The following is a 10,222-nucleotide window of genomic DNA, read 5'->3' as shown; positions in this document are numbered from 1 at the left end:
GAAGCAATGTCTGCCGCCTTCAACGATAACACTATGCAACACTTAAAATGCAAACAACTTCTAGTATGCATTTTCTGAAAGTACATATTTAGTCCCAATTTACATTAGGCGAGTTTACTTGCGGCAATTCTCAGTTTGTAGGTGAGAGAGGGGGCTGAGAGGCAAAGGGTTACAAATATGCCTCACCTCTCTCTCCATTAAACTGACAATTGCCGCAAGTAAACTCGCCTAATGTAAATTAGGACTAAGACTACAAAAACCCTAGTAGGGTTTTGTCCTGTCAGATCCAGTTCGGATTTTATGGCCATATCTGAACCAGGCTAAATCTACACTTTTTTGCATTTATCAGGCCTTTATCTCAGAAACGAATAGGAATTTGGCCTTGCTGTCTTTAGCAATATTGTAGGCCCGTACTAGTAGAACTTATCTTCTGAAAACCCCACATAAGAAAAACTCCATCTACGGCATCAAAATCTATAAAATATAGAAAATTTTACATAACTGCTGAAATTCTGGTCAGTATCGGCTAAACTATTGGGAGTTGAACCAAGTAACATTTTGCATAAATGTTACTTATAAAGTTCTCAACAATTCTTTAAAACATTCTGAAACTCTAAAATGCTTACTTCGTGTTGTTTCAGCGGTATTTTACATCATATCTTTAACAAAACGTATTTCAAACACAGTTCACACCAACAGTTTATTCTCGCATTTCGGATTTCACTACATTATTGACATTTTTATTAAATCGTCGTTGAAAAATGTGCTGAAAACAACGGGATAGAGGCATTTTACAACAATGACATGTTCTGAAGGGTTTTGTATTACATTCCAGGGAATATTTTTCCAAAAGAAAATATTCAGAAAAAATTAACGGTTTTGAAGATATGGTGCGAAATGTATAAAAATTGTGGCATTTTTTCCATATATTTGGAAGTTTGAGGCAATAAATGTAGTTTTTCGAGTTCATTATTTCTCCAACTATTTTATTCTTGTCCTTACCTACAAATTTGCTTCAGAGGTCAGAAGAAGATTCGCTTTGGTTTCAGAGATATAGCCCCGAATTTCTTTAAAAACTTAATATTTAACCATGTTTAGATGGGGCTATAAAATTCAAGCTGGATCTGACACAACAAAACCCAACTAGGGTTTCTTGTCGTTTGGGCCTGTTGCTTTCAAAAAATCCTCAGTTCGAATTGTTTGCACAAGATCACCTTAAAATGTTGCACATTGTAATAAATCCGAAGATGAATTCTTGAAAATTACCCACATCGCACTTGAAGAAATATGGTTGAATAATGGCAACAACAAAGGCAGTAATATTGACAACTTTACCATATTCGAGGCTACTTCCGATGAGATTTTCAATGACGAAAGAAGAACAACAAGACGATACCATCGAATCTAACGCTAACCACGAGATGCTGCCGAGATGTGAAGTGAGCAGAGCGAATGCTGTTGAGAAATTGAGAGGACAACGCGCGCTGAACAACGATATAGAGTGGCATGTAGGCCTTAAATCTTGCAAGGAAAAAGGGCCGACAAATTCAGATGCTCGTTTTGGAATAATCTGTATATAAAATATTCCGCTATTTTTTTAACTCTAAATACTTTTCAAAAATAGGGGAAAAAATTTATATATTTTAAATTAGTTTTTTAATATGTTTCTAACCTTTATTTGCCATAAATATTTTTTCTAAGATTCTTATATCTACCTTAAGTTGGCGATTCCATTCTAAAATGGCCACTTTTGATGCGTAGAAAACACTACACTTTATACACAAAAAAAATTGTATGGTGCTCTTCAAATTATTAAAAATTCTTTAGCTTTAAGACAGTGTAACTGTAGAAGTAAACAATATATGATCTTGACATTTTGGTTAGAGACTTAGAATTTTGTACCATATTACCATGTAACGACAGTTAAACCAAAAACCGAATTTAATTTTTTTAATTGATCATAATTTTTTGCGATTTCACACCTTGTTCGTCGCCATCATTTCATATACATATATGCATACATATAGTAACTATAACATAATGGTGGACGTGCACACATTTTCTTGTGCAGGGTGAACCCAGACATTAAGCCAAAACACGACATACGAGGGCGGTTCGGAAACTTCTTAGCCTATCAATGAAAGAGAATAGTTAGTTTTTCAAAAATATTTTTATTTTTCAATATAATCTCCTGAAACTTCAATACACTTAGTCCAACGCTTTTCTAGCAATTCTATGCATTGATTAAAATAGTTTTCCTCAAGGTCTTCAAAATAGTGGTTTACAGCTGTAATTGCATCTTCATTTGAGGTAAAACGCTTGCCAGCAAGGAATTTTTTAGATTTGGGAACAAGTAAAAGTCACTGGGAGCTAAATCTGGAGAATAAGGTGGGTGGTCAAGCAAACTTGTACTTTAATTCGTTGATTTTAACCATTGTTAAAACACTCTTGTGCGCTGGTGCTTTGTCTTGATGAAAAATTATTTTTTTGTGTTGTAAGCCAGGACGTTTTTCTCGAATTTGTACATTTAATTGATCCAAAAGGTTGCAATAGTACTCTGAATTTATTGTTTTACCCTTTTGCAGATAGTCAATCAATAAAATATCATTGAATTGTTTTTGCCTTCTTTGGGGCACTTCCTCCAGCTTCAGTCCATTGTTTGGATTGTTCTTTTGTCTCTGGAGTATAGTGGTGGATCCATGTCTCATCAGCAGTTATGAAACGACGCTTAAAGTCCATTTTATTTCGCTTAAAATGATCCAAACAAGCTTGAGAAATGTTCATTCTTATGTGTTTTTGATCGACTGTTAACAAATGCTGCACCCATCTTGCAGAAAGCTTTTTCATCTGTAGTTCTTCATGCCAAATTAAATGGACTCGATCATTTGAGATGCCCATGATATTAGCAATTTCACGCACTTTTATTCGTCGATCATTTAATACCATATCATGCACTTTGGCTACAATTTCTGTTATTGTTGCTGTTTTTGGACGTCCACTACGTGGTTCATCTTCAATGCTTGTACGACCACGTTTAAATTCAGCAACCCAATTTTTTACTGTTGCATATGAAGGAGCACTTTCACCTAACACATTTACGATATCATTATGAATTTCTTGTCCCGATAAACCTTTTTTATGTAAGTATTTAATGACAGCAGGCATTTCTAATTTTTCCATTGTAAAAAAATTGCGGATGCGTCTTTTTTGAAGGAGTTGTTTCTATATGAAGGAGTTGCCAGATCGAAACAAAATTTAACATGTGTTCATAACAGAGATGGAGGTTTCCAAAACACTTAACTTTTTTCTGTTTATACCGCGCTTTTTGTGCTATGCTAAGAAGTTTCCGAACTGCCCTCGTACTGTACAAAAATAACAGAGAAAATGAAGACAAATACCTCAAAAATGCAAAAATTTGACCCAAGGCTATTTCCACCATTTTTTGGCATAACTGAAAATGCGCAGGCAAGACGCAAGTTTTGTTTGACCAATATCAAAGACAACAATCAAGAGAAAAATACAAACAAAAAATTCTCAGGACCTTCTCGACACTTTTTTGGTTATATTCCCATACATTTCAAAATTATGCAAAATCTGGACACATTTTGACGAATTTTTTAAAGGGATTTCTATATTTTTATTCTTAAATATTGAAAACTACCCCTATTTGATATATCCATACTAAAAATTGCAATTTTTTATAATAAAATAATAAACTTCACAGCAGCAAAAACATGGTGTATAGCAGCACCAGATTTAAGCATATCCATATTCATAAGAGCACCAGCTGTCACCAGATCAAATCGAAGAGAAGAAGGTGGCATATAGAGCTACTCTACAATCATAGCAACTTCTATCACACGATAAATGTATTGCGAGAAAAGAATAGAAGGAAAAAGAGAAAAATCAAAAAGCGGAAATGTCGATTATAGAGCAGCCTTCGACAATCCATTACGACAATCTACTGTTCTCCGAACAGTTTACTACCAAAAAATTTATTGGACAAGGAGACGGCCTGTCGTGAGTAATGTTTTTGATAAATTATCCGATTTATAAATTCTGTTTTATATTCGTTTTATAATATTTTATTGAAATTCAATATTTTTCAAAGTTCAAATTAAAATTTTAGAACAGAACAACTCATTTATTTAAAGGGAAATTGAAAAGTGACAAAATGGAAAGAAGTTTTAACAGGAAAAGAAAATTATAAAGAAACAGTAATTTCAAATATTTGGAAAGGAGAATTGTGTAAAGTATTAATATTAAATTATTAAATTTAAATTTAAGTTAAATTAATTAAATTATGCAATTATAATAAAAATATGTGCTGGAGAATAATAAACAGATATTGAACAAATGGAGGGAAAGGGAAGAATGAATGATATTTAGCTATTTAAATTATAAAAATAAATTATAAATTTAATAAATATAACTATTACATTCGTAATGATAATACTCGTGTGATCTCTTTAACACCAAGTTTATACGGGATACGAAAGACAAAAGATGTGGGACAATATACACCAATAGCAACATGTTACTACTTGTTTATGCCGACGTCATCAGAGTTTCTATACCGGAGTTAGTCCATGGGCCATCTTCCCGGTTGATACTGACGATGGATTTGGGGTCTTAAGAGACTACCTTAAGGAATCTGGCTACCTCCTTCGCTCCCTCCATCGACTCGCTAAAGCAGATACAAGATCGTCTTTATTTCACTGAAAGAAAATTTGTAGTTCACACAATCTGTGGACTACTTCGTAATTATGCGCCGTGGACAACTTCGTAATTATCCGTGGGCAAGCGGTCTTATAGCCATCCACATGAACATTTGCCACATGTAATAATAGTAAGAACACAGGTCATCGCCATAAGGCGAAGGCATGAGACGGCATGGAATACAGAGAAGAGAATAAAATTGTCGAAGAAAAAAAAAACTATTGTTGGATATGACAAAAATTATTGTTGTATATAACAAAAACAATTTTTGTAATTGACAAACATGATTGTTGGACTCTCAATACTACATAAGGACTCTAACAATATTGTTGGATCAATCATATTTTTTCTCTGCGTTATGTCCGCCCGACCCTCTGTCTGCTGAAATGAAGATGCATCTCGTAATTTGTAATTTGGTATATATATTACTATTACTCCTGGGATACTTAGTATTAAGAATGAGCTATATCGTCCTACCTTTTAATATAGCCCCCATAGAACGGTACCTCCCGATTTTCAGTATTTTGAAGGACGTTGTATTTGTTATTTACTATTTCATGGGTGTATAAAATATTTCAAAAGAGAATTCAGAATGATTTTCTGTAGCACGGATGGATAAACTTTCCTATATTAATCATTAAAATAACGTCTAGTCCATTGAAATATAAAAAAAGCTCACGCACAAATCGATTTAAAAAAAATTTAAGAAATGTATGATATGAAAAAAAAATCTCTCATTATTTCCTGTTGTACGAATGAATAATCTTAAATCTACTAATAACTAAAATAACGTTTATTCCATTCAAATATTGAACAAACCACTTTTAAAAAAATGATTTTTTCTCTGTTAAAAAATTATATCTTTTGAAAAGTGAGAAACAAATATTGTGTTAGTTTGGTTATCTCAAGTGGCTCTAAAGTTAATTTTCAATTATATATCTGCTTACAGTGACTTCAAAAATTTTCCCATAATTCTGATAAATTAAAATTTTAAAATCATTATGTACCTACATGAGGTTTTTCACCGAAGCACCTTATAATTAAGATTTTATGTAATCATATGTAGAAACTCATCACGCTATGATACAGGGATATGAGGTTGTAAAAAAGTCATAACCCCAGTAAACATATTCCACATATAATTATGCGAAACTGTTAATTTTTACAAATTTATTTCTTTTGAATTCCCACACCACAGCATAACCTTAATTTCTTTCAGAAAACAAACAAACATTTTAACAATATTTGCGTACTACATAATTAAATTTAATCATAATTTACTTTCAAAAATTATCATTGGAATTGCATTGAAGACAAAAACAAAAAAGCCACTGTAACCCCCCGTATTGAATTGACCATAAAAGGGAAAACATAATGACCAAATTATACACCATCCCTTATTACCTTGCCTAGGCAACCAGCCAGTTAGCCAACCAACAGAACAAAATGATTTGAATTCAAGTGTGAAATGTTTGTGAAAAGGAAAATTTAATTAGAAATTTTATCATTTGGAAAGCACATTTAATTACAGGTCTCTGTCTCTCTCGCTCTTCTAATAAGTGATTCAGAAATGTGGAGATAACATCTCCACATTTTAAGTTTTCCACACCTGACGGAACACTAAAGACCACTTCAAGTGCTATTTAATTAGGCACAACAACAGCAGCAACAACAACGACAACAAGAAAATCTAAAGGCATAATCGGCAAAATGTCTGAAGACATTTCGTAGATAGGTAGGCTTTTGATTAAGAGAATCCATTTGATGACCATTGCCATGGAGAATTTTATGTTTGGCCAAATAATTTTTGTGATGAATAGTTGAATGAATGGTTAGATGGATGGATGGTTTTTAAAGTATTATATAATTTAGATATTTTCTATTAATCGCTAGAGATGTTCAACTTAAAATTAGTAAATTATTTAAGAAACTAAGTATTCAGTTTTAGATGCTCAAATTAAAAATTATTAAATTATGTCAAAATATTTAATTAAAACAAATACAGGCAATATAACACCAATATTTTTGAAAATTTAACATAGCTGAAGCCAAGGTTTACCCTTTTGGAATACGCGACTTGTGATTCTATATTATACAAATTAAATATTTTTGGATAAAATGAAATGTTTTTGGACGTGGCAAAAAATATTGTCCCTTAAAGATAGTTTGCGTGGAAGCTGTGGCTATATTTATGTTAAAAAAATAGGTAAAAATGGGTTGAAGCCACCATGTCTTTTTTTGCTTTCTCTCGATTTGTGAGTAAACCACACTTCTCTCGATTTTCCTGTCAAAGTAAAAGTAGAAGCAAACTAAATAAGGATTATCTCACTAATGTATTACTTTTCAAAATTTGAACTGCTTCCACCATTAAATGATGCTGACATTTTGAAGCCAGATTTACAGTGTTTTTTGAAATTTTCTTCTTATTTCATTCCGCAAACAGGTTTTTCAAAAAATTATATATAGGATTGTAGTACTTGCGATTCTGAGTTATTTGATACGAATAATGTGAATGTAGTCTGCACAGCTTCATAGAAATCTACATCCAAATGCGGAAATTTTGTGCGCACATTTTTGTAAAAAACATATTTTTCGGGCCTAATTTTTACAATTGTCATTCGATTTCCTCGTACTTGATTGCACATTTTAGTTTTTTACGTTCCGGATCTAATAAATCATTCCCCGTAAAAATCCATCTACTAAAACGCGAGTTACAAGAAAGTCCAAAGTAGAAAAATCACCTAAAATTGTTTTTGGAAATATCGCGTATTTTATCGCGTTTTCTGCGGTTCGTTTCCACTGCAATAAAACAACTAATACAGCATCTTCGTTTTAGCGAAAACAGAGATTTGAAAACTTCACTGTTAAGGGAGCTACATTCATTTTATCCCAAAAAATAGTGTGTGATGCTACATCCACGGTTCTTAATTGCTCACCTTGAAATAGATATATATCGATGTAGATTTTCATGGTGGACACTGAAATCGGATGCGGACAAAAAATTGTATGCACTTTGTGCGAATTAGCGATATTTTATAGGTTTTTTAATGCTAAGATGCAGCCGATGCTACATCTTAGAGTCCAAATTATATTTCGAAAAATATACACAACTTAATAGATAAGGTCTTGCTGTACATGAAAATCACATGCGGACAAAATGATTTTGATAATTACGCGATTTACACGTATTTAAAAAATGCATATAAATTAAAATGGGTTATTTGACCTCTATTTCCATTTCAGAAGCTATGAGATATATCCTCATCAACCCAATTACCTTCCCTAATGGGAAAGCTTTAATATGAATGTCAATAAAGCAAAATCCGTCTATTTTATTTGGAGATTTAAGCAAAATGAAGGAAGTATTCCTATGGATTTTTCCAATATTTTCTACTACACAATGCATGTGAAAAAATATTTTTTCAAACAAAAAATTATTTTTTTGACCGAAATATGTGCTTATTTTGGCTGTAACATCGAAACTATAACACCAATCTGTATGATTGTAGTCTCATTTGATTCGCCGTGAAGTTTTGATCCACAACAAATTTTTATGTAATTTTATGACCACTAGATGGGCCTTAATTTTGAAAAAAGTTCACTTATATTTAATAATTTATCAATTTTATGTACATTCCGCGAATTCTGTGTAACATTTTGCAGGTATTATGCAATCTACTCGCTGAAGTCACTTCGAGAGAACTTTTTTGTAACAATTGTGCTCATTAAAATAATTAGCATTTTTATAATATTTTCTATCTTAATAAGCGAAATAAAACCGCCATAACTTTTGTCCGCAACAACCAAAAATTGGCTCGCGACCAGATTCGTACTGGGAATTTTTTTCTTAACCTACATATCAAAAAACGTTGATGTAGAGCGAAAAAAATTTATCATTTTTTTCTGAAATGGAATATGAAATAATTGACAATATTCGTGATAAATAATATGCAATTCTGGTAATGAATGATTGCGTAAATGACATTCATTAAGGAATGAAACGTATTTAGTTTAGTTGATGCGATGGGTTATATCGGTCCACTCTTTCCGGTACCTCCCCACAAAAGTTCGAAAATGTTCGGAAAATTTGTGCGCACGATAACTCATGAAGGGAGTAACCGATTTGGTCTAAAGTTTGCACATCGTGAAAAATCTACCAAACTTAAATGAGGTTCCAATATGGAATCAATCGGTCCACGCATCTGGGTACCTCCCACAAAAAATTTCGGAAAAGTTCAGTTTATGACCTGCTCTCGAATCGTTTTGATTTTTGTTCAAGCATCTTGTATTCACGGCCCCCCATACGGCGGTACAAGTTTCATCAGCGGCAAAAACCTTCTTCCTGAGAAAATACCCTGAAAGGTTCAAAAAACCCCTATGACACCGTGTGTAGTGGTTGGAGCGCAAGATAACTCTCGAACGGATCTGCCGATTCGATCCACAATTTGGCATTCATAATATGTTGTCCAAACTTAGTTTAAGTTCGAAGATAAGCCATATCGGTACACTCCTTCAGGTACCTCCCCCACAAAAGTTCAAAAATGTTCGGAAAAATTGTGGGCGCGATAACTCTTGTAGGGACGGACCTATTTGGTCCATACTTTACGCATCCTAGTATATCTACCAGATATAGATTAGGTTTGAATATGGACTATATTTGCCCATTTCTTCGGGTACCTCCCACACACAATTTCGGATAAGTTCACTTTAAGACCTGCTCTTGACTAACTTTGATTTCTGTTGAAGCAACTTGCAATCGGTATCTCACAACGGCAGCAGTTTTTTCAGTGGCAAGTTCATACTTCTTGGGAAAACAGTCCGAAATTGTAAAAACCCCTATGGCTCCATATGTAGTAGTTGGAGAGCATGTTTTCGTCATATTTTGTCCGAACTTAGTTTAACTTCTAAAATTGCCCATATCGGTCCTCTCCTTAGGATACCTCCCCCATAAAAGTTCAAAATTTGTGTTCAAGTGCAGTTTAGGGTCTGTTCACATCCTTTGGAAATGTTTACCGATGATGTACAGCTTCCTGGCATAGTGGTCCAACAGGTGTACGATAACCCACTGAAATTACTAGTGGGCGCGATATCTATCGAAAAGATATGACTCTCAAAATAAGATCCACTTCCATAATGCACTATGTCGGTCCATTCCCTCCTCCGCAAAACTTTCAAATGTCCGGCAAGTTCAAATGTTCAAAAAGTGCCACAAAATTTTAAAAAGACCCTAAATACATTCGATCTGTCCGTAGATGAAAGTTCCAATTCAAAAACCGATTGATACTTTTTTAATTGTTTAACAAAAATAAAGCCACAGCTTCCATGCCAATTTACTTTTAAGGGCAATAATTGTTGCCAAGTCTAAAAACATTTCATGTTATCCTTAAATTTCTTCAAAGATATATATTTTTTTGACTGAACTACCCGTATTTAGACATTTGAGGTTCCGTATAGTCGAAACTTCTTCACAAATTGTCAATAGAGGTCCATGTTTTGGTGTACC

This window comes from Musca autumnalis, unplaced genomic scaffold (genome assembly GCF_047663935.1).
Source record: "Musca autumnalis isolate F117 unplaced genomic scaffold, ASM4766393v1 scaffold_2, whole genome shotgun sequence".
Taxonomy (NCBI): Eukaryota; Metazoa; Arthropoda; class Insecta; order Diptera; family Muscidae; genus Musca; species Musca autumnalis.
This window is presented reverse-complemented; position numbering follows the sequence as displayed.